This window comes from Prenolepis imparis, unplaced genomic scaffold, assembly GCF_030444845.1.
Source record: "Prenolepis imparis isolate NDT839.2.m4 unplaced genomic scaffold, iyPreImpa1.0 SCAF_5, whole genome shotgun sequence".
NCBI lineage: Eukaryota > Metazoa > Arthropoda > Insecta > Hymenoptera > Formicidae > Prenolepis > Prenolepis imparis.
Window position 1 is genome coordinate 8,753,313 of NW_028141163.1, and position 27,831 is coordinate 8,781,143.

The 27,831-nt window shown below is 30.1% G+C and overlaps 1 protein-coding gene across 1 annotated transcript in view; it reads left to right on the forward strand.

Moving 5' to 3' along the window:
* The window catches only part of Slo2 (slowpoke 2), a 216,609-nt gene that overhangs the window by 14,898 nt on the left and 173,880 nt on the right, over nucleotides 1-27,831 (forward strand). The window contains exons 2-5 of the mRNA XM_083039076.1: nucleotides 5,294-5,562; nucleotides 5,668-5,746; nucleotides 5,843-6,108; nucleotides 6,280-6,318. The gene's annotated coding sequence lies outside the window, so the exon portion shown is untranslated. The remainder of the gene's footprint in view (nucleotides 1-5,293; nucleotides 5,563-5,667; nucleotides 5,747-5,842; nucleotides 6,109-6,279; nucleotides 6,319-27,831) is intronic.

The window sequence follows — 27,831 nt, forward strand, 5'->3', positions numbered from 1 at the left end:
ATTATTCCTCCGTACTCGTGCATGCATTTATTTAACGATTCAGAATATGTTTGCCAAAAAAATTAATTGCTACAAGAAAAATCCAAATCAATCGCTGACTGCATATGCTGATGCTGATATATATGTACAAAAGAAACACGAAAACAATATATATATATATATATGTCTGGCATTGCAGCACTCTGTTCAATTTCGATAAACACGGTGGTCGCCCCGGAGAGAGAGGATGCAGACGAAAAACGATTGCATCTCGTCGCGAAATCCGAAAAGCCGCGCGCGCTTAATCTTCAGCTGCATTCGCGCGTTTATCTGACGTCTTACGTAAGGTATTTGTGCCGTACAAAGAGTCACCTTTGCCGATCGCAAAACAAATTGTTAATCATCGAAATACGGCGTATCTCTCGTTGTTACGTAAATGGTTTACACACAGTCGGCGAGGCGTGCCGCGAATGTCGTCGTACCTGCTCCTTTTGGCGGCGGACGAGACGGATTTTATCACGCGTAGCGCAATCCGCGAATCTCTCGTCGTCATCGTAGAACCGTATTATCGTCGATGTATTTATTGAGAAAAGGAGGAAATGTACGGTTCCAAGACTTCAATCGGATCAATTTTGAATTTAATTAATTTCTCAGTGTTGTCAGTTGTGCTCCAACAGCACATTGTAAGATTCACATTTCAATATTGAAAATTAAACATTAGTAATCTTTCGTGCTTATTTAAATTCCATGTAATATAATTGTGCCTTTATTTTTTAATTTTAAAACTCTGTTTTTTTTTAATTTTAATGTAATGCAGACATGTCTCTTACATTGTTGCTCGTCAACTCTTGTGTGTATTCTCAACGACGATTGCCTCAAAATGCTCGCGCTATGACATAACTTAGCCGGCCCACTGCGCGCTCGTTATTAAGCACCGCATTTCGCAATTAGATGCCTTATGTGGCCACGCGTTTACTAGAGCGTTGAGCAACGCTCAACGAGTTCGAACACAGTTGAAAAGCATGGATACCGGCTCGGATTCCTCAATCGGTCGGGTATATGTATATACGACTGAAATGTTTCGCGTATACTTACTGGAGAGGTTGCGCTATTTCGTAAAAATGGGGTTAGTACAGCTTTGAAAGAGACTCGCGGTTTTGATGACATTATGTAAGAGGCTGCCTATGCCGATTAATTTACAAAAAAAAAAAAAAAAAAAGATTGACTACGATTCACGGCGATAAAAGGAATAGCTTTACAATGAAAATAAAATGCATCATGTTTTTGATTAAATACGTGTAATAAGGTGCAATCAATAATAATTGAGCTTAATTCAATATGCTGCTATCTAGTTTTTTTTTTACCGTATTATCAAAATCTGTTTAATAAAAGCAACATTTAGAATTTAATTGCTCTCTGTGTTATTCAGTTAGGTGTGCAACACGCATTATTTATCGCATCTATTCTTTTTTTATGAAGGTAAATTTCCATCTAATCTAATTAAAATTACATACTGCATATATAAAGAAATTGTTATATAAACGTTTTATATAAGACGATGATTTCCTGACTCTTATCAGAAGAGTCAGAGCTGTTCGAGTGGAACGCGATCGCGATGCATCGCGACGCGTGGACGCACGCGCGATTTACACGCGTGGATTTGCACGCGCGCGGCGCGACGAAGACGGCTACGAAACGCTGGTTGCATAAACGCGACTTAATCGCGCGAGAACTGATTGTGAGAGAAAGAGAGAGAACGCGAACGAGCGCGGTGACGGCGCGGTCTCTCGCGAATCGGCGACGGACGTCGCATAAAGCAACGCGGCACTAAAAATAAAGCGGGCTCACGGTAAACAGTGAGCTGCTTTATGTAATGAATGAGCGTGAATCGCGCGCCCGCGATACAGCTATATAACGCCGGCGTGATACGTTCGCCCGCGAGCATCCGTATCTAGTATCTACTGCAGTAACGAGATGCGCGTGATGCGTCCGTCCGCGGACGTCCGTATCTACTGCGACGACGCGACGCGCGTGAATGGCCGCATTGCGAGCCAAACACGCGGATGGACTTTTTCTTTTTCACGCAGTTATCGTAAGAAATGTCTTGTAAAATTCAGATATTTCTATCACATGCAGATGCATTCTGCATGCATATTCCCTATCTCTTAATTAATGTTGCAAAATGAAAATTTCTAGTATCAATACAAAAATGTAATATAACTAAATATAATTGATTGTAAATTTTGAATTCTGAATTAAAAAAAGAACAAATAAACCAACTGATATATATATATATATATTTATTATAAAAAAATATGTATACACTAATATATATGTATATATATATATATTAGTTGGTTTATTTGCCTTTCCTTTAATTTGGAAATCGAAATTTGTACCGTATGTAAATTATATAAGTAAGATAAATTTACACGTTTAATATTATTTTATAAATTGAAAAAGTTATAGCTTCAGCAGAGATCTCGCTGAAATTTCATTTACTGATTTTTGATATTTTTTTTCGAGTGTAAGATACTTCATATTAATAGATTTATGATATCAATATCAAGATCCTCGATCGAAGAAAAATCTCTTCGCGTCACGATTGCCGGATTACAATCAAATCTTCCGTACTTTTATCTATATTTGACAAGTATTAAATGCAAACATATCTACTACAATATGTTGTTACATGTATTTTAAAATGATAATGTCTCTTCCTATCAACGTAATTTTTTTCCTCATTCATTTTATATTCGTTCTTGCAATGAAAACATTCGACGCTGATGTCATTTTCTGCGATTTCTGTGCGTGATAACTTTATATTTTTACAAGATAAATAATTTGTCCGCAAACAATTTTATTTTCGGAATTTTGTACTTTTTTATCGCGGTTGCAACTTTGATAATGCAAGCAATTTTGATATTCGTAAAATAAATGTGTAACATGTGTGCTACTTTATATAAAGTAAGGAGAAATGGTTAAACGGTAATTCTGCTTCTTAATATAAAAATTAAAGAAGATTCTTGCGTCACAATGCAGCTCCGTTAACCGAAAGTAGTTTCTTCACAAGAAAATTTTGCAAAAGTTACTTATCTCCATTTAATGTACAGATCTTTTTGCTGTAGACATTATTCCAATAAATTATGTTTAATAATATTTTTAAGAAACAGTATTTTAGAGAAATAGTAATTATGTATATCCTTTTATTTTTCTTAAAGTTTATGGAGATATTAGATTCACAGTATGTGTCAGCTGTATTTTTAAAATTATTTTTGATAGCTTACAATCAAAAATAAATAAAAATGTTGAAAATATATTTTATTATATGAATCTTGTATAATTGCAAACGAAGATCTTTATTATTTAATATTGTAAACAGATCATTAAACAGGTTAAAGTGAACTTAAATAAAGAAATATAATGTATGCCACTTTGTACCTTGGCTAACGGGTTAAACACGTGTGTATATATGAACAAACCACACGTGCATTCGCATGCTTGAGGCAGGAGGTTTACATAATGTCATTCTGTATCCAGACATGCGTATCATGCACATACGCATGCATGCAAAAGTAGGGATAAAGATACACAGCATAAAAGATGTCGCATGCTTTTAAGCTTAAATCAGAGCATGATTGATATAATCGAAAATTACGCTTAATAAATATCATCTTTGTTCTCTAATTCTATCTCTCCTTTCTTCATTAATAATGTTAATATGAAATTAATAGCAAGTTTAAATTTTACTTTACTAAGATATTTTAACGATTAGAATAGTTTTGAAATTCATATCATTAAATATCTTTATGTGTCAATGTTATATTGTTTGCAGATTATTTCCTTTTTAATTTATAACACAGTATCTTTAAAATTCTGAAAATAGTATTATTAATTTTTTCTGAAAATAACATTATTAATCTTTTTAAGATTATATAAAATGTTATATAAGAATATATTAATTGTAACATTTTATTTTTAATATAGAATAATTTTCTTTTTAAATAAAATTTAATTAATAATTTACTAATTTATAATTGATAAATTATAAATATAACTTTTTAAAAGGAAGGGATAAAAAAAGAGTGAAACAGAATGTGTATAAAGAAATAATATTATGCAATTGGTATTAATTTTTTAATTTTTGCGAGTTGTTTTGTGAGTTAACTTATTACGGAATGTGATTTTTCAGTTATTTTAAGTTATATCTACGTGTTTGATATCTTCTTTATATCTATTATGAAGCAGTATCGTAACTCTACACGTTTTGCGTGCGTGTATATGCAGACAGCGCGTTATGTCACTGCCCCGTGCGAGAACAACGAGGCTTGCCAAGATGACGCCCTGGCGTTTTACAGTTCCGAGAATAATGAGTGCTTAGCATTTTCGCACGCTATACTTAGACTATATCGTTTAAACAAAAGAAGCTACTGTTTTTCACGATGATTCATCGTACGTCACACATAATTTGGTTTTGACAACGTCTTTTTTTCTATTTATTTTGATTTTTATCTTTTCATGCATGCGACTGATTATATGTCTATTTACTTGAGATTAGATTTTTGCTTTAAACGTACCGCTTAATATTTGTTTGCAAATTTGATAAAAAAGCTATAATTTTAACGTTTTGCGGGAGATTTTAAATTTTAAATCGCTTACTGAAAATATAGTAGCAAAATATGGATAATAAAATTTTTGATATCTTCTTTATATCTATTATGAAGCAGTATCGTAGGATTGAATATGAAGGATTACGATATATTCATGAATACGATATATATATACATATGAATAAGATATCATATATGTTAATTATTTGCATTAATTTTCATTAAATTATTTTTTTAATTTACTGGAACAACACAAGCGCGCACTACACGCGTGTCATTCTTCGATTTTATATTAAAAGGAATGATATTTAAAAACAAATAATATAAAGTTTATTTAAACTCGATTAATATTTGTTCACAGAAATCAGCTGATTAAAGCATTAATTTGCTAATTAAATTTTAAAATAATAATATGGAAAAAAATTAAAATTGTAATGTGTTGTAAATAATATGTTATAATACTTTATTCTTGATTAATATTTTTGACAGAAATCAGCTGATATAACTGTCAAAAATATTATAACATATTATTTAAAACATTATTATTTTAATTTTTATAACATATTTTAAAAATTAATTAGCAAATTAACGCTTTAATCAGCTGATTTCTGTAAAAAAATATTAATAAAGCAAAAATTTGCTAATTAAAATAATATAAAAATTAAAATAGTAATATTTTATGTTATTTTATTTTTTTGTTACAGGTAGCCTTGCTGATAAGCTGTGCGCGAGTTTGACTGCGAGATTCGAACGGACGGTTAATTCGTGCGATTATAGTTTTCGCATCGTTGTTTTTCATTGCGCAATGTACGCGAAATACGCATGCGATTCACGCGTCGCGTCGGGAGTGCCGTGTAAAGTATCGGGCGAATGTAATTATTCGTGCTTTCGCGAGTGTCGTGAGTGCTACCATGGACCAAGAGAGGAGGAGGAGGCCCGGAGAGGCATCGGGCGACAGCGGGGCAACTGTAAGGTATGCAAAATGAATATATAATATTTCTTTTAAGAAATATATAATTTTTGTTATATTTGTTAAATATCTCTATATATATGTATTTTATTTGTTATTACATTACAGGTAAGAATTAGCAATAAGACAGGAGGAGAAGGAGGCCTAAGAAGACATCGGGCGACACTGGAGCAACTGTGACTGTGAGGTAAGCAAAATAATTATATAATAACATTTCTTTTAAGAAACATAATTTTTGTTTAAGTATCTCTCTATATGTATGTATATATTTTATTTGTTACAGGTTGCATTGCTGATAAGCTGCGCGCGAATTTGACTGCGAAATTTTCGAGTGTCGAACGGATGTATTCGTGCGATTATAGTTTTCGTATCGTTTTTTCTCATTGCGCAATGTACGCGAAATACGCGTGCGATTCACGCGTCGCGTCGGGAGTGCCGTATAAAATGTCGGGCGATCGTAATTATTCGTGTTTTCGCGAGTGCTACCATGGACCAAGAGAGGAGGAAGAGGCCCAGGGAGGCATCGGGCGACAGCGGGGCAACTGCGAGGTATGCAAAATAAAAACTTTTTTTCTAAACTGGATGGAGAAATTCGATCGTTTCCAGACTTTCAAAACACCCTGTACACACACACACACCCACCCACACACACACATCCACACACACACACACACACACACACACACATGTATATACATAATTTGAATATTTTGTTTTCAGATCAATATGCTGTGTACTACAACGTTATTGCACGTATCGGTGAGTGAGAAATTGTTTATTTTATTTAACATTTATATAGCGATAATGAGGATGTATTATAACATCCCTCTTTAAACAAGGCATGTTAGGCTTTCTCAGAAAGGGATTATTGCACCTTTTTATAGAAAGATTACAAAGTATCGATCGTGACACTTAATATTGAATTGATAAAACTGTTGATAGAATATCCTTTGATAAAAATCTTTTTAAGCATTTCTTATTAAATTAAATATTTTTAAATAGAGAAATATCTGAATTTTTAATAAATTAATTAAAACAGAAATAATTTATTTGTTAATGTTTTAGTTAAACTTTTTTACGATTTAATACACATTATTTGGCGGCGTGAAATAATAAAACTACGTCTACATTATTTTTCCACGTAATGTCTCTTGTGTAAATGTAGACTATTGTCTGCGCGGACTATTGCCCGCAGGCTGATGAAAATACATTGTTACATTTGCTGGCAGAAGTCAGAAGTGGCTTCGTCTGAAACAGTAATATACACTGCAATCTATTTCTAGTTACCAAACATGTTGCACTCGATTTTCAGAGTTCACGTATGAATGCATATGAGTCATTTGTTAGTCTTTTAACTTTGTATCTTTTTTTATAAATGTTTTATTGAATTATTATGTCTCAGCCATAACTTTCGTGAAATTAGAAAAAAATGCAATTTTAATTTTAATTCAGATTTGGAAATTTAATAGTGCAGGCATTTCTCTTTTATTTTTAATAAGAAAAGTAATTAGAAACTAAGTACTTAGAAATTTATTATTTCTAGTGCTCTCTTTTTTCTTTTTTAATCTATTTTATTTACTATCAAAATATTTTTTGCGGTAGAGTGATGGCTGTTTTATAAAATAATAAAAAAAATATATATATAAAGCGTATAATAAAATTATATGAAATAATTTTAAAAAGATTTTTTTATATATAAAATTTAATAGAGGATATGTCCTCCATTAATTTTTTCTTGAAAGAAAGAAAAGGAGAGAGAAAGAGCACAAAAAATTTTTATTACATTTATTATATTTATATTTATATTAATTTATATATTATATTTAATTATAATATGTTTGTGAAAATATTCTCTTTCCTCTCTCCGCCCACTTCAAGATAGTCATTTATGTATCATTTCAATGAAGAATATTGATCAATTTCACAAATCGAGTCATGACTCATTTACATATTTGACTAAGAAAAAACGTCGTAAACATGGCAAGCATGGCATTTCTATTATCTAATAAGCGTGATATTCTAGGACGCACGCCGGTTGCAAATGCGATCATTTGCAATGATAGACGTTGATGTTGCAAAGCCGTAACCGCCTCGTCCGCGTCGTCGATTACGATGATTATATAAGTGCAACACATTCCGATATCTATATTGGTTTATAATAATTCTGTTTTTTCTTCTTATAAACGCGATTTAGTTATTTAAAAAGTTGAGAATTCTTTTATTAATTATTAAATTATTTATAATTATTAAATTAATAAATTTTGTCCTATTTTAAGTTAATATTTGAAGTCATTGTTATTATAGTTAGAAAAGTTAAATGCAAAAATAAAATGTTATATAATTTCTACATAATAAAAATTTTTATCAGTATATATCTAATTAAAAATTCTTAATTATACTCCAAAATTAATTTTAAAAAATGTGGCATAATTTATTGGTTATAAATAATAAAATTTATTTTAAATTTCAACGGGCTAGAACTTTTATAAAATTAATTTTATTTGCAATTATTATCTGTTGCGATAATATGTAATGTATGATTGCTAAATTGTTTTCCTTATTTGATGTACAAACGCATTGCAGATACAAACGATTATTTACTTGTCGTCGCGAGGAGATGTAACGAATAAAGCCGCGACTGCTTGCACAACACGGCTAGATGCTTATACCTGTCCTCGTAATAATGCAATTACGAAAACGGCATGAGTACGCCTCCTTAGACGAGCGTGACTTATAACGGGGCATTTTACCGGCGCGACACGACGCTAACGTTTCTTTCCGTGTATAAGCGTCTTTTTTCGTGTGACACTAGAATAACCCGCTATTACCATAATAAAACTATGTATTTATCTCATTGAGAAAGATTTATACACTTTTTTTTAAACAATAGAAGCGAAATCTGTGCTGAATGAGACAGCGCAAAAACTGGAAAATGTATATGAAAAAATGAAATGGTATTTTCTCTTGATATTTATTAAATGTTAAATCTAATGTGCCATATATACAAAATTAAATTAGTTTACTGCTAACTTAAATAATCTGATCGTATCTGATTCAAATAATTTAATATTATTGATATTATTTTGATTAATATTTTTTGACTTATGACAATTTTATTAAAAAAATATTTAAAAAATTTTAATTTTTTAATACATAATTTAAAATATCATGGATAAAAATCTTTGTTTATTCAGATTCTTCTTGTAATAGAGAATAGGGACTTATTGTATTATTGCATAATCATTTCGCGTCTGCAATAAAACTTAAGTAAGTTGTAGTGATCTTACTTTATGATCTAAATTTACGCAATTGGAATGGAAATATGATTTTATGGCGTAGTTGTGTGTGTGTGTGAGCTGACAATGAGATTCGCGAAATATTCAGAACTATAGTCTAAAAAGTAACTACAAAAATGATATTTTTCATGAGAAACGACTTTGCGTAGGAAAGGTAAAAGAAAAAAATTTAAGTAAAAAAATAATAGATTAAATTAGTTATGTATGTAGGTAAAAATTGACACGGTGTTAGTAAATTCATGTGATTTTGCAATTGGTAATAAATATTTAATTGCTATTTATTCGAAAATAAGTAATTTCTAGTAAGTATATTTTAAAATATGTAGTAAACTTGATTGTGTGATATAAGTTCTTTATTCGTATGATTTTTTATTCATTCTCTCAGGTGTAATGTTTCATCAAAATTTTATTTCAGAAATTAGAAATTTGTATTAGAAAATAAAAATCTCTTTTATATCTATTTCAATATCAATTTTTCATAAAGTATAATATATAATTTAATGTAAAAATTATGTCTGTAATAATTCTGTATGCAATTTGTGATAATACATAATATTTAAGCAAAAATCACTCTCACACAACGTACATAAAATTAATCAAAGATAAAAATTTATCTCAAAAGATATAGTTTTTAACTAATTTGTAATTGTCTTCGCTGAAACATTCTGACTTATTAGCAGCATGGCAATTTGCTCATACGCAATTAATTATGTTTCATTATCATTGCAATTTTATTACTTATAAACTTTCATCTTCTACGCACTGTTTCTTATATGTTACATGGAGAGATACGCGCTAACATTACATTGCACTCGCTTCATAATGTTTTTACAGTTGTAATTTACAGTTTCGAGGTGACGCAATCTCCTATAACTTTATTTTCTCCTATATAATTTTTCTTCTATCGGATATATACACACATAAGTATTCCCTATAATGATTTATAAAGCTTTATCTGGGTAGTTTGCGTGGGCAAAATGGTTCGAGTCGGTATCGATATCGGGCGTGTTGAAAATCAATTCGATCTTTCCCTTAGCATCTACTATTACGTTTCATGCAGCAATTTGTTGATTTATCGTAAAAGTATGATCATTCGTGCGATTGTGAGCTACTATAATATGATACTCGTCTCCGCCCGAATAGTTTCGCGAAGTACATTCAATGAAATATAACAAGTTATATATAGGTAACTAGTGAAACGAAAATAAATAATATTTTCTCCTAATATTAAACACAGACGCAAAATAAGATACATTTATATAAATGAGATACGATAATGTTTGTAAAATTTTGTTAATTTTTTATAATTTTGCAAAGATGTTTATTAATTAAACAACGAAAGATGAGCAGATATATAAATTTCAAATTTTTCCAATCAGCTAACTTTTATTTGTTTGTATTATTTCTGTTATAAAAATATTTATAATTAAAAAAGTATACTAACTCTTTTATTTTCATTTTTTAGAATTTTGAGATAAATGTAATGTCAATGTAATTTTATACTGACATTTAAAAACTATATTAAAATATCTATAATATCTTTTGATATATATATTATCAACATAAATATTTTATAATCAAAAAATTTATGCGCACACTTTAACTAAATTTTCTTGTGTTAATCTGATTCAAAACTGATTAATATCATTTGTAGTAGATTGATATCTTCTATATACAAACAATTTTTCCTTATACTTAATTGACATTTGTAATGTCTATATAAATTTTTATAATATAGCTTTGCTAATATATCGATCAATACATCGAATATTTCATTCGATGAGCAACAGAATACTTTGTCACACAATTTCAAAGAATTATTTAAAAAATATTTACATTCATACTTGTCTACTCATGTAGATACGCAGATTAGTGCTTTGTGAAATCTTTTACGAAAGCTTGAAACGATATATATATATATTGTGTCATCTTGATTTCTCGCCGAGGTGGGCCGCGAAATACGCCGTGAACCACGACGTTGAGTATTCGCATACACAAGCTTAGCCACACTTGTTACATAAGCGGTTAAGCAGTTACGTCTAAGTCCTGACACGTGTTTCTTCGAATTTTACAGCTTGCTTAATGTATCATCTTCTCATCGATTCCACATAACGTACATTTATTGTGCAATTTATCGGTGATGATAGTTTATACCGATTTTATTTATAAAAAAAAAAAAACGTTTTTATTATAGCGGTACTCGTTTCTCAATTATACTTAATAGCACTTTTGTTTTTAATACCATAGGTTTATGACACAAAGCCAAACAATAGTAGATATATAATTTTTTACTTACTTTTTCGTAATTATCAAAGTTCTGTCTCAATATAGCGCCATTGATTTTGTAATTTGCAAGCCGAGGCGATATGGAACTTACGTGCTGACTAATGCCGGTCTTAATCGTTACATAATCGGCCGCTTAACATCTACGCAATGCGCGTGCGAACGAGCGTATGTAACATCAAGGTTGACTAAACTTGAAGTAATGTCGAAAATCTTGCGTAAGTCATATATTCACGCAAATATTCGCTCGGATTTACGTCGATAACATCTGATCACGCGTAATCCAGATGGCAATTAATCGCGGATTTGTTTATTTAACGCTGCTCCGCAAAACCTGTACCAAGTTCTCTCTGCTATTGCACGATCGCGAATTATGTCATTATTACGTCAGGGATATTGCGCTCGATTAATTATAAAATTTCATCGTCGACTCGACAAAAACATCAAAGTTGACAAAGGCAAATAACATCGATATATTTAATGCAAATTAAAAAATTTAAACAAGTAGAAACTTTAATTTTAACATTTATATAATCTCTTATGTATATATAAAATTTAATGATTGTGCTTCAACATATCATTGTAGAACTAGTAGAAACATGTAATATAAATTCGTCGTTTACATAGCGATTTGCACATCATATAAAGGCTCTTTCTATGGAAATATCTTACTTTATAGATATATGTTAAAAGAGAAACGAGATTAGATAGAACAAACAAAATTAAATTTAGTAAAATTATTAGTTTATTGATTAACACAACAGTGGAATTGTACAACGTTGATATGTAAAACATGAATATATTCAAACTACATAAAGCAAGAAAGAGAGTGTATTTAAAATAACTAATATCTCTTAAAAAATAACAATTTATATTGTGCGCAATTGAAATTTTTTAGTCGGCTTTTAAAGCAGATATTTAATAAAAATATTATTTAAAAAAATTTGTATGTATGTTAACTTTCATAAAAGAAGGCAATAAAAATCTAATTTTTATTTAAGTAATTTAAATACGTAGGAATATTAAATAAGTTAAATTACGCATTCTATGAATGATCCGCCGATATCCGATGTTTTTCTTCTCTCTCAGAGAGGGTCTTCTTTGATTTTGTAGCACTCACTCACGAAAATATAATTACTTACGATCGTGCAACCGCGTTGGACTGCCTTGTACTCGATTAATTAATTTCTCATTAATTATTATAAAGATCGCAAAACGGTAGAAGACTATTTACTCGCTTTAACCCGCTTTACCTGCACACGAGAAGTGCGACAATTATTATTACTGGATACTGATATAAATATATACGCGGAATATTAAATTACAAATATTTAAAAATATAGATTAATTATTTAATATAGACGATTAATATATCACGAAGTTTATTCTTATTTTATTATTTGATCCTGCGATTTGATTGTTTATTGTACATTTTTAATCTGAATTATATAGTATTTGAATTATAATTTCGAATTAATAATTAATCTATGTTTTAAAATATTTATATAATTTAATATTCTACATAATATACAATGTCCAGTAATAGTCGTCGCATCTCTCGTAAAACTAAAGCGGATTAAATCGTGTAGAAAGTCTTCTATGGTTTTGCGGTTTTTGCAATAATTAATGAGAAATTAATTGAAAAAGATTGACCAGACAGCGCGAGTACAAGCGAGAAAAGGCAGCCCAACGCAATTGCGCGATCGTAAATAATTGTATTTTCGCGAGTGAGTGCTACGAAATTAAAGAAGACTAATTGAGAAGAGGAGAGAAGAAGCCCAGGAAAACATCGGATATCGGCGAATCATCCGTAGAATGAGTAATTTATTTAATTCCTAAATATTTAGATTATTTATATAAAAATTAGATTTTTAGTTATAATTTTTTTTACGAATGTTTAAAAATTTACATACAAGTATTTTTTAAGTAATATTTTTATTAAATTTTTACTTAAAATATTTACTTAAAAACCGAATAAAAATTTTCAATTACGTAAAATATATAGTTTATATTTTAGAGAAATTAATTATTTTAAATACATTCTCTTTCTGCTTAATATGATATGTTTGTTTTACAAATCAACATTGGGTAATACAATTCTGTCGCTGTGTATCTCGGTGAGTAAAAATTAAATTTAATAAATGTTATTTTAATGTTGAAGCAGTGAATTTCAATATTTTGAATAAAATTATATTTTAATTTTATTCTCAAAATATTGTTTATTTATAACATAAAGGTGTCGTTTCGAATTTAATATGCGCGGGTAATTGAGGATCTATTTGTGATATAATAATCATGCATAATCGATAATATGTTGGCTTGCAACGAGGAAACATCAAAATGATAGCTTGGTTATGCGATAACATATTATTAGACCATGTCATTAAGACGCTACATAGTGTTTCGTTTTGCGGATCAACAGATTTCTCTAGCGATTGCCTTGTAATTGCGAAAACGGCGCGCGCTTGCTCCATCGTGTATCACCGGAGAACGGACGAAGGAATGAGCTAAATTGGATCGCATTACGTAAGTCCGCGGGATTAAAGAACGGGACAAATCTGTGCGTTGACTTTACGACTCGCTATGATTAAAACTATCGCACATTATGTGCTATATTTCCCACGTCTCGTAACTTTAGAATATTTATTTACTGCCAAAAATATTTTTCTTAGACTCCTTAATTTTTTTAAATTTACGAGCAAGAATATACAGACATGCAAAATATCTTTAAGCAATTCTTCTTGTCTTTCGCGAGATGGTAGTCAGTCATTCGGTCTACTATCCATTTATATTATAATTTCTGGTAAAAAACAAAAAATTTCGTTTTGATAAAAAAATTGTGCGAGCATTTTCTTCATATTTTTTATTCACGAAAAATGGTATAAAAAAAAATTAAAAGTATATAAGTAAGTTGTTTTTCTTTTAAGAAATTGTGTTGGATGATTTAATGACAATAAGCGTGTATGCGTGAACGCGTTACATATTATCGCAATTATACATATATAATTATTTAAAAATAAAATCCTTTTACAAAGTTGCAAAGAAGCAGCTGCTGCTGTATCAAGTACTATAAATGCAATTTTCTTTTTTTCTATCGCGGTTACCTCATATGTTCGGTCATCGGCTTGCAATTTTCTTACGCATTACGTGTATTTGCATTCCGCTTCGGTCTCCCGAATGTGAAATGTCGTAACTAAGTCTTTCACTAGTGTTTCGAAATTAATTATTCCAGACATTATATATATGCGTATTTGATGCATAATTATTATAATAATTGATCAGGAGTATTGGTAAAGATATAAAGCACAGGAAATTTAAAACATTTTGCAGTTTACATTCAAAGTTACTTTTAAATTTATTCTTTTATCTCTTATGAGAATATTCTGCAAGACTTTAGTGATGTAACTAATACGTTAATGAGCTTTTTAAACATCAAAAATGAAAAGATGAAGGAAGATATGAACAAAATACACGCACTTTTTACTTGATCCTTTAAAATAATATGAAATATTAAATTGATTGTTCGGGCAATTTAAAAATACCTAATTAAGAAATCGTTGAGAATACATTCACGTCGTGTATATTTTTATGTCATTGTTATGGCTCTATACGAATATGAATTAAACATAATATAGAAATATTTGTTTATTAAAAACGATTATTTTGTCGATTAAAAAAGACGAAATTTAATTTAAATTCAACATTTCTCTTAGTTTTCTTGTATTTTGATTCAACAGTTTATCTTGTATGTGAAATTCACATTAGTACATTATCTTCCTTCACTTTGTCGGAGATTACGATCGAAAAATATTTCATCGATTAACAAAGTAATCAATCTGATAATTATCTAAAATGCTCCGGTCTGTCTGGCCATTCTTCGGTAGCCTTCGAGCGTCTTTCCTTCGAACAAAGACTCGTTCTCCGTTCGTTCTCTCGGGAGGCGAGCGAGAAAAAGAGAAAAAGATACGCGCGACGCATCCCGCGTCGAGCTGCATAGCTCGCTGCATCCTGTTGGCTCGAATCTGACCTTGTCTGGGTGTTCACCCGACGTCAGCCCGCCGGTCCGGATCGCCCGATGCTGCTTCGCCATCGTGACTTCGAGGCCGTTTGCTTATATAATGCGAAACGGGTCACGGTCAGACAGCCGAAAAGAGGCCCGCCTTTCTCCGCCGCCACATCGACGAATCGAAAATCGTATCGTTCGCGAATACATCAAACGATATCGATCTCGCGATCATTGGCATTCTTATATCATTAGTCGCACAATTTCCGTTTTATGCTAACAAAATTGAGACCAGCACAATTTTTTTTAAAAATATTATACTCTCAAGAATATGGTATATTAATTGGAATAATTAAGTTAAAAGTGCAAACAAATTGGCAAATCTAATAAAATATTTAAAAATACGTTTAAAAAGTATAAGATATATTAATCAATTTTATAATAATTTTAAAAAAACAGGAAAAGAAATGCTAGTATGTGTGCAAGTTGATATATGTCACTCATTTATTCTATACAAAGATATATGAAGAAGACGGTTATATAAAATATTTATTGTCTTATCAATCACATTGAAATTAACATTACATAATGAAAATTTATTAAGAAAATTTAAGTTTATATTAATACTCTACAAAAATTAGTTTTATTATAAAAGAAATTAATGTTATTTTTTATTAGAAAAAGTCTTATAAGTCTTATAAACTTATAATTATGTATTTATCAATTTTACCGTTACAAGTGCTTTTTCTTTTATATAGAGCAATCCATTAAGGCAGCAGATATTGCATGTTCTTCACATATACGCGGAGAGATTACTACGCATACTTTGATCTGCATTTAATTTCTGCGACCGCATACGGCTTACATAAGAAACATTCGCGTTTGAGTAATTGACGATATAGTCGCAAACGGCCCATCGATAAATAACGATAACTTCGCTTATCGACAAAACATTCTATTCGCTTCAGACTAAACCGCGATTCACTTATTTTTGTCTCTGTAATAGATTTTTCTTGCGCACTGATAGACTTACCCACACTGATGAATAACTGTATTTCCGGTACGATTAAGAAGAAAAAACGATATCAAGCTTGTTGACATATTGAAGAATAACGGAAATATACAGACGTGATATTAATATTAATGTTGTCAATCAATCAATTAAATCGATTACATTTTCTATGCGCGCAGGAAGTCGGCTTCTTTAAAATTTATAATATAAAATTTTGTGAAAGCAAACAAACGTGGCGCAGATGAAAAGTGGATCGCGTCGAAATCAGTCTGGCATGTATATAAAAATCGTTTCCCCCTTTTTTTCTTAAAGGTCGATCGGTCGTAAAGCGCGAGAATTTACGAGAACCAAATAATTTATGTAATCTGGTCTGGCCGTGACGGGGTAAAATTAGAGACAGACTAGAAACGCATCCGTCCGCAAAATTTCGCGCGTTTCGCACGACCAAAGAAGTATTATAATGCAACTCTTTGGAGAACGCGACGTCTCGTAATTTTCTTTGCTCCGAAATAACGAAGAAGATTATAGGTACGCACCTCAAAACCAACCGCGCGTATCTAAAAAGTCACATCATTAAACTTAATTTGATCTCTATCCCGGAAATTCTCACAATTTTGCATCCGTATCGGTATTGTATCTTAAGCTTTAAAATTTTGTAATAACTTACGGTCATATCCTTCTTGCAATAGATTAATGAATTTGTTTACTCTCTATGAGATTGATACGTTGCGTAACACGTGCAGGGTAGATATACACATATATTCTATATTAGGTAATAATTATGCAAATAGACTATTCATTTGCTAGTTTCATTTGCTAAAAACATTAATTATTCGACAATTTCGTGATACTTATTTATTATTAGATTTAGGTACAATATTAATTTTATAAAGTTGCTGTATTTCAACATCTAATATCTAGAGAGATCTCTGTGTAAATGAGAAAGCGTATCTTGTCACTCAATATATTCGAGCTGATAGTTGATTTTATTTTATAAATCCGTCTTTTGTAAAGTACACGCCTTTCAATCTGTCCGTCTACTTTCGGAAAAACCATGACGCGAGTGGGACGATCGCGCCTTTGTGCGGAGGCGAGGTATCGATGGGCTCGCAGGCTACCCTGTATTTCATAACTGTTTCAGCACAGTGCGCTGAAGGTACGTAACCTTTCATGCGCACGTTCCTATTGTCGAGCCTCGACTCTCGGTGACGAAATCGCCGCCATGCATTACGGTTACTTACATATGGTTAGCCGCGAGTTGGTGCGCGAATTGACCCGACCTCAGGCACCTCGCAATCCGTATTACGAAACTCACCAGGATACAATCTTTGTGAGAGCAGGCGCCTCTGATATTTGTCCCAGTGTCTCTTCTATCGCTTTGATAAATGTCGAAGCGGCGGAATTCTTCCAAAGAGTATCAATATGCGCGAGAACAATCCATTTGTATAATATACATAATAAATATGTAATATGCAAAAGTATCAATTGGATGATTTTTTTTATATAGGAACAATATCTTTATATAGGAAGACTATGTTACGTATAATCTGTTCTAATTTGCTGCGGATGAGATAGAAGCGTTGCGTAAATATATCCATGTAATACCGAGTTCTCTCGCATATATAAAGTTCTTATAAATGAAGTTCTCATAATCATAACGCGAGAAGATTAACAGAGGTATTTGCGATAATTAACACACATCGAATGGGAGGGAATATGCGGGTATATAGTGCAGCGCAAGTCGATTGCCGTAACAAAGTCGTATCTTTCCGATTCTCTTTGCACTTTCCCTAATTGTTGAACAATTGTTACGAAGCTTCGAGGGCCACATTGTCGAGTAGAATCGTCGTCGGTTGCCGTTTCGTGTTACATCACAGTCGAGATGTTAAGTATCAGTGAATCACTTTCCGTCCCTCGATCAACGGATGACCTCATTTGACTAACGAGTTTATGAGTCAAACGGCAGAGGCAGCTTCTTATTCGCGAGCGGTCCATCCGTTCTCGAGAACCATCATATCTTCGGACCGTCAGCAGAGAGCGAGGCTCTCTTCGCACAATTGTGAAGTTTAAATTCGCAACTTCGCATTCCGGATCAAGCTGATGCATAACGAGACGGTGCTCTTTGTTACCCGCGTCTCCGTTACATAATAGTTCTCGAGGCTTTCTGATAGCCAGCCAGTTTGTGTATCGCGATGTCTCTTGTACTCTCGTGTATATTATGTAACGTCAATGCCCCACCGAACATGTGGTATTACCATATTACGAGATTCCTCCGCCTCTCTTACTCGCCGCGCTTGTTCTGCCCTCCTATTTCGTGCCTGTTTTTAAGGTGGGTTTTATAACGCCTCGTTGAGAATGTCGGATGATTGCCTAATCTGTGTCGTGGTAGAGTGGAATCATATATCGACTCCGATAATTCTTACAATCGAGGAGCTCTCTCAGAATGAAAACTGCACATTTTATGCAGCAACAGAGATCTCTTGAAAGTTTCAAATATAAATGTTTGTCAATTTTTTTTTCATTTTTCGAGTAATTGCAACATTGAATATTAATTAGAATTTAGAGAAAAATAATTAGAGAAAAAGAATATTAATTAGAATTTAGAGAAAAAAGCTTTATCATAATATCTGGTTTACAATTAATATCGTAAAATATCAGAAATATTTTTTTAATGATTATATTACATTTATATATTTAATTTATAAATATATGTATTAGAAACTATAGAAAAAACAATATCAATTATAAAATATAAAATTTGTATTTATGAGTTTTTTTATAAGCTCCTGGGTGGCACATATTTATGCGGATTTAGATATTTACGATAATATTTTAAAGACGCAGTTTTGCTTTATCTGGATTTGCATTTATTTTATACAATTTCTTCATAACGATTTAGCGGACATATATGTTCTGGAAATATTTAAGCAGATTAAAATTATTTATATAGAGTCTATATTATGTGCACTTTCTATAGTTTGTAATATATAAAAGTAATACAAATAGGATGTTTTGATAAAAAATATAAATATTATTAGATTGATCTAAATTAATATTATTAATAAAACAATCATTATATTCGCAGATTCGTTATCCAGAATCAAATTAGTACAGGTTTCAAGTTGCAGCTTTTTTATTATCCTTTTTACATAATAATTGTTTAATGTACATTTCACTGAGGAAACTTAATACCAATCTAACTAATGTTCCGTTAATTTACACTTTTCGCTCATCTATCTCTTTCTCTTGGTATTTCCAGCATCACGCGACGTATGACATTAACGTGCCGATGCGTGCCGTGAACGGCGCGTATTATTATTATACGCTCTATATTTAGCGGCGATTAATCTTGTGGCAGACGCATCTTTTGTGTGCCTGTCATGGTATCAGTTTTCACTTTAATGACATATTTGTATATAATGCTTAATTTTCAATTAGATTTTCAATTAGAAAGAAATTAGTTAATATTTAAAATAAAAAGTTAACAAAAAATTAAGAAACTTGTCGCAATCTCATATTTTCAAAATCTTCTCTACACGTAATTTAAAGTTAAACTTCTTGTAAAATATTTTCTATTAAGTTTATTAGTAAAACAGTATAAATATTTAAAACTATTTAAAATTTCTTTTAGCATATAGATAAATAAAAATAATTTTTTTATAATAGGTAAAAAATCGATATAAAAACAAGAAACTAAATTACTGGTGATAAGATTCATGCCAAATTTCTTTGAAAAAATAAATGATTTAATGTGTAACGTAATATTAAAAATAAATATTTGAATATCCCAGAGAGAACAGTATATATAATATTTTAAATATTATAATTAAAAAATTTAAAGATTATGCAATCTCAGAATGTCATCATCTCACGTAACATTATTTCGATGAAAAGATAAAATATTTTTTTTTGCCGCACACATAGAGATATTTTTATTACCCGTGGATGGGACGAATCTGTAAGCGAGATATCAAAGTAGTCAGTCGACGATAAGTAGAGAATCGATAAATTCACGGTCGCGTTGCGTTGCTGTCTTACGTAACTGGCGCAGGATGTTGCCTCAAGCAGTCCTTGATATCCTGACGTTTAAAGCAAAATCTGAATATGATCATCCTCGACCTACTATTGCATTAAAATTAAAGCTTTGAAAATGAAAATGAAAATCTCGAGAAATTGCGAATTTTTCACGATAGTGAAAACGAGTGACTCGTAATTATCTCTCATTTTGGATGATATATTCCTAAAATATTAAAAATTATCCAGAGACCAGAGAAACGGCAATAATATAAACATTTCTTTATAATTTTATCTCTGCTAATTATTAATTATTAATAGGATCAAGGTAAATAAAGATATTATGTTTCTACAACACATACTAATGTCAATCATTTTATTATATTATTATTATAATAAGAAATAAATAAACATAAATTATTTATATCTGCCGCAGGCTTTGTAAAACGATGGTCTACAAAAAATCGGTGCTTCATAAAAAGATCAAGTTTTATAAGAAGGTTGCAATATACATATATGTCAGTATTTATAATTACAGAAAATATCTTTAAATTTTATACTAGAATTACGCTAAGACACTTGAATATTATACGCTCTCTAACTCAAATAATTTTGTTTGATATGAAAAACACACTGAACTCTTTGCAAGTCATTTTCGCTATTATTACGTCTAGGCGATTTAAAAAAAATTCTACATTTTTATTGTTCGTTTTGTTACAATTTTGCGCAGTTAGAATTGATCAGTTGCTAGCCTTAGCTATAATAGAAAGGTTATATTGCTATTATGCAAATCATGTAGGACATTGCCCCAGCAGCTTTATCCTTGACGACCGCGTCAAACGGCGAAAGGATTTAATTAGTTACAAATGATCTATCGGCCGTTTGACCCCCACCCGCTCGTCGCGACCTTTATCACACCTCCGAGACTTCATCGTTCACGTTTCCCACGTAGCGTAACGCATTTACAGTTACGCGTGATTTATACGCGGATAATGCGATTAATATCTGCTCGTTTCTTAGTGTGCTCTTGCAGTATATTTGTTTTGAAAGTAATTAATTCTAATGCTCTCTTTTATTTATATTGGTCTAGGCTCCTGGCAAGCACTTCATTTCTCGCGATGTTTTCCCTGTGTCGGTCAATTTAATTCTTTAGTAACTTTTAATTCTCTTTCTAAAATTAATATTTAATCTCTTATCTTATCTAAAAGTTGTCTAGCATTTAAAATAATAAATAATTAAAATGTTACACATGACATGTACATTAATAAATATACAGTCAAATAAGATTTTGAGTAGTATTTATAGTTGCATTTACAGTAAAATAAAAAAAGAATTACATAAATATAGGTGCAGAATTATTTAAATTTATTTGTTAACATTTTCAAAATCTGTAACTTAAGTCTTTATTAAAATAAATTATTATGCAAAGCATATCTATCATAAATTTTCGAGATATTTAGATAGATATTTATAAATTGATCAAATTATAAAATAATTTATTCTTTTATTTTATATTTTATATTTATTATTTTATTTTATACGTTTCTTATCAATGTATTAAATTTTTAATATCTCCCTTCTGCTAATTTTTTTAATTCTTCGGAGTTACTTTCCAGTTTTCAATTTGTGTCTGTTGTTATCAACCACAATGATAATAAGAGATATAACTCCATAATTCTCTCTGTACGTATGTAATGTATCATGTCGCGACAGTATGCTTCTTTTTCCCACTTTCTCGCTATGCTTGTTTTTTAGTTTCTCGATATATCTTTCGACAAATTCTCCTCCTATTGACTAAACGTGCTTGCCATTTGTCTTTGCCAAGCAAATGGCGCGATGCAACATTTCGCTGCAATTTACAGCCTTTGGGATATGTGAAGGTATGGCACGTTTAATAATAAAACGCGCATGATGCATAGAATGCCAGATTGGGCAGCATAAAAGGAATGCAAAGAGACGTAGAGTTTAGTTTTATTTAAAGAGAATAAAAAATATTAAAGAATTAAATTTTTTAAATATTTTGCAACCTACAACCAATGTAAATCTCTACGTACAATATTAATAATGAATTTTTATTCATTTTATTATTATTGTTATAATAAATATATTTTACAATAAATGACAATAAGTATAAGAAATATGTAATTGTAACAAAAGATAATTAAAAACAATTTTTTTTCCTAAATTGACGTAATTGAGTGTAAATTTCTTAAAGAATTTATCGTTAAAAATTAAAATGAAAAAGATGGGATACTCTCTCTATATGATTTGGAAAATTTTCTGAACATGTCGGATATCACATAAATTGAATTAAATTCTGCAAGATTTTTATATGTTGATCAGGAATAATGATTGTCTGGGAAAATTAGTTACCGGAGTGTACGATGGTACGCGATAATAATGTTATCTGTAACTGTTATGCAAGAATCGATCGGCTTTTTTGAGATACAGTCAGGAGATTGCTTTAACCGTATCATTATTAGCATTTAATGAGTGTACGAGTTGCATTTCTCATTTGTTATTACTATAATCGAGCTCGATCCGTCTTGTCTAGGAAAATTGTAAAGTAAATTTTATTAATTTCGCAGAGAAATTATAACGTGGATCACATTTATCAAATTGCAATATACGTATAAACAATTGCAATTTACATTCACGCAGAAAACACGTTTAATTAAAAATTTGTCTAAATATTAATGTCTGAAGAGAGATGAAATGCGAATCATACAAATGAGCATAAATTAAAATGTCTCTTACTTTTATGTTAAGATTAATGATTTTAACGTAATGTTTGGAGAGAAAGTGCGTTCAACATAATTATATTTCTTTAATTCTCTGCAGTTGAAAATTATAACATTTATGTTGTTTAATTGGATATATTACAGCATTTAATCCGGCAAACAATTTATAAATTTTATTATATTATATTACTATTATATATTTGCAATTTTATTTTAGAAAATTAGAATGATATTAATAATGTACAACTTAATCATTGAAAAAATATATCTTATCTCTCTTTCTCTTTTTAGCATTGTTTTATATTTTTATTATTATTATTCTATATCTATAATTGTTTTATTTTAATTCTATTTATATTAACTCTGACATTATCCATACAAATTGAAACATCAGTGCTTCCTTTATCAGACATAAAATAGAAAATTGTAACTTTCGTAATAGTGAATAATTTAGATCGCATTTCGATCTCTGAACACGTCTGAATGGATTTGCTCGAGGGAGACACGTCGAATGATCCATTCGATCAATCTCTAATCAGAAATGGATGTACATATGCATATTATATAACAATGTTCGGAAAAAATGTAAGGATGCACAACGTTCGCAGATATTCGCGGCATGTCGTTGCGTTTCACGCTTGATCCGACGAATTCGTAATGAGGGACGCTGTAACGGCTTGTTACAGAACGACCGGTCACGTAACTTTGGCGCGTTGAGTAACGCCTCGAATTAGATGTTACGAGAGGTGAGCTTTACTTTAGTTGCCCACGGAGAGTACGAGAGCGACTATAACCGGGCGTAGTTGAGAAGACGAGAGAGAAAGAGGGAAGATTTTGATGTTACACCGGAAACGGTACAGTTATTTGTCAGTTTCACCTGGCAGCTCTTTTGATTACACGGTATTCAGTAATTTCGAGGAAACAAATATTCCGTAATTCTCAGACAATATAGAGAATTTTGAATTAACGGCTGTACAAAGTCTTCTAGATGTTGTTTCAGATCATGCTGAATGTTACGTGTGTGTAAAAGCTTTTCAGGAAAATACTTAACCTTATAATAGAAAAATTTTTTAAATAGAAGTAAAAAGTAAATTTTAATGACATGTAATAATATTTTGCAATTATTTCTAATTTTAATTATAAATTAAGTCAACAATTTCTTAAACCAAGTGATCTAATATCTTAGCATTATTGATTAATAAAAATTAAAATGTATAAGTAATCTGTTTTATAACAAAGTTTTTATTTGTATGTTATAATAGTTTTGAGGATAAGGTATATAGAGAAACAGGATCAGTCACATGGAATTTATATTTATTTTTTTATATAAATATATATTTATACATTAACATTGCGACAATTAAATTTTTAATTATCTTTGTAGTTAATTTGTTAGGCTTATACTTCAATATATCATGAATTACTTACATAGCATAAATTGTTAATTTTGTTCATAAAAATATATGAAAAGATTTTTATATTTGATACAGAAGGCGTTTAGTTCTCTCTTTAAAACATATAAAATCCATTCAATTTGCGACATCGTGATATAACTTAGTGCAATATTATGTAAGATTATATAGTTGTGAAGTCGTGTTATGCAATGGCCATTAAAGCGTTTAACGACTCTTATGTTGCTGTATATTGCGTGGTTTTGAGTTTTAGCGTTATAATGAGTGCCACCGAGCACGATTTTGGATCTCGTCATAAATCGCGAACTTTTGCGCTCTTTTCGCAGTTCGTCGATTCGATGTAAGCAGAGCGACACGAAATCATGGCGCTAGAAAATCGGTGGTTTATGGCTGGATAGTTTTATTAGCGGCTTGTGAAATTTATGAATTGTAGGGTAGAAAATCCAGTGTCAAATTATTTACATTACAATACATTTACAATACATTGTATTACAAAGGTAATAAGACTAGATCTATTAATAAAATGATAGATCTTTAGATTTGCTAATTTTGTGTTTTGTAATTTTTATGTCCAATCATTAATAACTTTAAATTATAAATTATTATACTAAAATTATATGATTGTCTTGATTATTTTCGTCCATTGGATATCATTAATCACTAGAGAGTCATTTGGTATATAAAAATAATAATTAATTATATAAAAATATGCATTACAATTATAAAATCAAGTAAAAGATATTTAAAGAAAATTTTTAAGGTGCGTATTTCACTTTTACTTTTTTAGACGCTGTTCGTACTTACAAATACACACACACACACAAATAATATAATGATTATTTAATATATGTTGTAACATATTATATAAATTAATAAAAATAATATATTTTGTTAAATTATAGAAATATTCGAATTCTCTTTTTACTTTTTTAAAAACTGCTTTTAACTTAAAACATTTTTACATTATTAATAAAAGTGGTGTTTATATATGTTACATTATATATATTTAAATTGATTTTATAAGATGTAAATAAATGTATTTAGCACACAAGTTATATAATGTGGTCAGAAACGTGGGTGACACATGGACGTTATACTCCAGTTAATATAGTTGCACAATATCTGAAAATAGCCGCTCACATTAATGAGCAGACGTAACATTTCAAACAATAACAAAGTACAGAAACGTTAGATATCGAACAAAACAGCGATCAATTTAAACGCTTTTATGGCCGTTGACTTTGAAAACGCGAAAAAATCATCTAAATGTGTAATGCATTATGCGTTGTAACATTAGAACTAAGGCAGGAAATGGTGATCGTTAAAAACTAACGGAAGTCGACACGTGCGAGCACTATAACGCTCCGAAATGGTACTCAGAACGGTAATAAATCGAACATAATTATACAAGGAATGATCTACCATAAACTGGGTTACTTCATTTCATTAAACTGTATCATCTATAAATATTCATAGGCTCTCTCTCTCTCTCTCTCTCTCTCTCTCTCTCTCTCTCTCTCTCTCTCTCAACATCAATATATCAAACTTTTAAAACTTCTTATTAATGATCTTATAATAAATATTTCTATCCATAAATCTATTGATTTGATTTTTTGAAAATATATTCTTCACAATTTTGTTAACATTTTTTATTTTATATTTTCTAATGTTAACAATAATTGTAATTTAATATGTAAATTGTTAGAGACAATATTCTCTTACTTTATATATTTTGTCTAAACATAATTTATAAATCAATTTTTTTGAAAACAAAATAATAATAAAAGATTAAATAAAGTAATAGAAGACAAAGAGAGAGAGAGAGGAGGGGAATTTTAAAATTAAATTAAATTAAATTAAATTAAATTAATTTAAATTTTTTAAGTTACATTTTTAATTAACTTAGATTTAAAATTAAAAATAAAATTTTAGATCCTTGTAGTTTTTTTATTTTCCATATATGTATATGCGCATTCATAGCTAAATATACACAGTATAATTTTTTTCTAAAGCTACAATTGAGGAAGAGCATTTTGCAGTTACCTTCTCGATCTTACAGCGTGTTTATTGGCATGAACATGCAGCATGATTTTTTTTGTTGCGTGCACGCCACAATTTTCGTGTCGTGCGATTTTGTAATCAATCGCTTCGTAATCATCGTTGCATTGTATTTTCCATTGGTACTTGTGTGTGTGAAAGTCGTATGAAACGTTTAGCTGTTGGCGTTGAGTTGTCAATAAAATTCCATGATGTGGAAATTCCCTGGTTGAGCTAAGCTTAACGCTTTTATGTTGTGCGAAATGTTCTTGACCGCTTAATAAGCTATAAACAAACTATATGTGTTTATGCGGCGTATAAAATGCGTAAACATTGTTGAAGTATAGTCACTGCAGTCTAGAAATTCTTGCAAGATCGTGGTTTAAGAGCGCCTATTTGTGTTATAATAGAAAATAGTTTTAAATATATATTTTTTATTTGATATTTAGAATATATTCAATAAATATTTATCAAAGTTTATCAGGCATTTTTTCTGAAAATTAAAGACGCGAATCTTATTGTGTGTGATATAATTCATAATTTTACTTAGCAGCCAATATTAAATTTACAATTTAATTTTACATCGATTAATAATAATGCAAATGTGCTTTATTATTAATATTATATATATTAATAATAATAGTATCAGACAAAAAAGTAGACGTACTATATATTACTATGAATATAATCTTTAAAATTACAAAACATTGTTAATTAATTTTGTCAACTAAAAATTTATTTTGGATATATATAAATACATATAATTTACATCTTTCTGTGCCTTATATAATATTTTTAAATATGTGTGGATTTACACATATAGATTATAACTATTATATGTCGCATTATTTCTTGTGTAACATAATTATTTAGTAATAAATTCCCACGCGTGATTGACATTATCCTCTTTCCATGCAATCGCAATCACTTTCTATCTTTTCATTTACATTTGCAATGCGATCGATTAAATAAATTGCAAGGTTTTTAAGAAAGGTTTTTTGAAAAGAAATCAATTGCCAGTTTCAACTTGTATGTTTAAAATTTTTGGTTTTATATATTATAACTAATGATTCATTCATTTTTTATAATAAAACTAGAACAACACAAGCGCGCGCTTACGCGCACGCCATTCTTCGATTTTATATTAAAACGAATATTTAAAAAAAAATAATATAAAGTTTGTTTAAACTCGATTAATATTTTTTCACAGAAATCAGCTGATTAAATCGTTAATTTGCTAATTAAATTTTAAAATAATAACATGGTAAAAAATTAAAATAGTTATATGTTGTAAATAATGTTATAATACCTTATTCTCAATTAATAATATTTTTTGACAGAAATCAGCTGATAACTGTCAAAAATATATTAATCGAGTTTAAAGTATTATAACATATTAATTAAAACATTATTTTAATTCTTATAACATATTATTATTATAAAAATTAGCAAATTAACGCTTCAGCTGATTTCT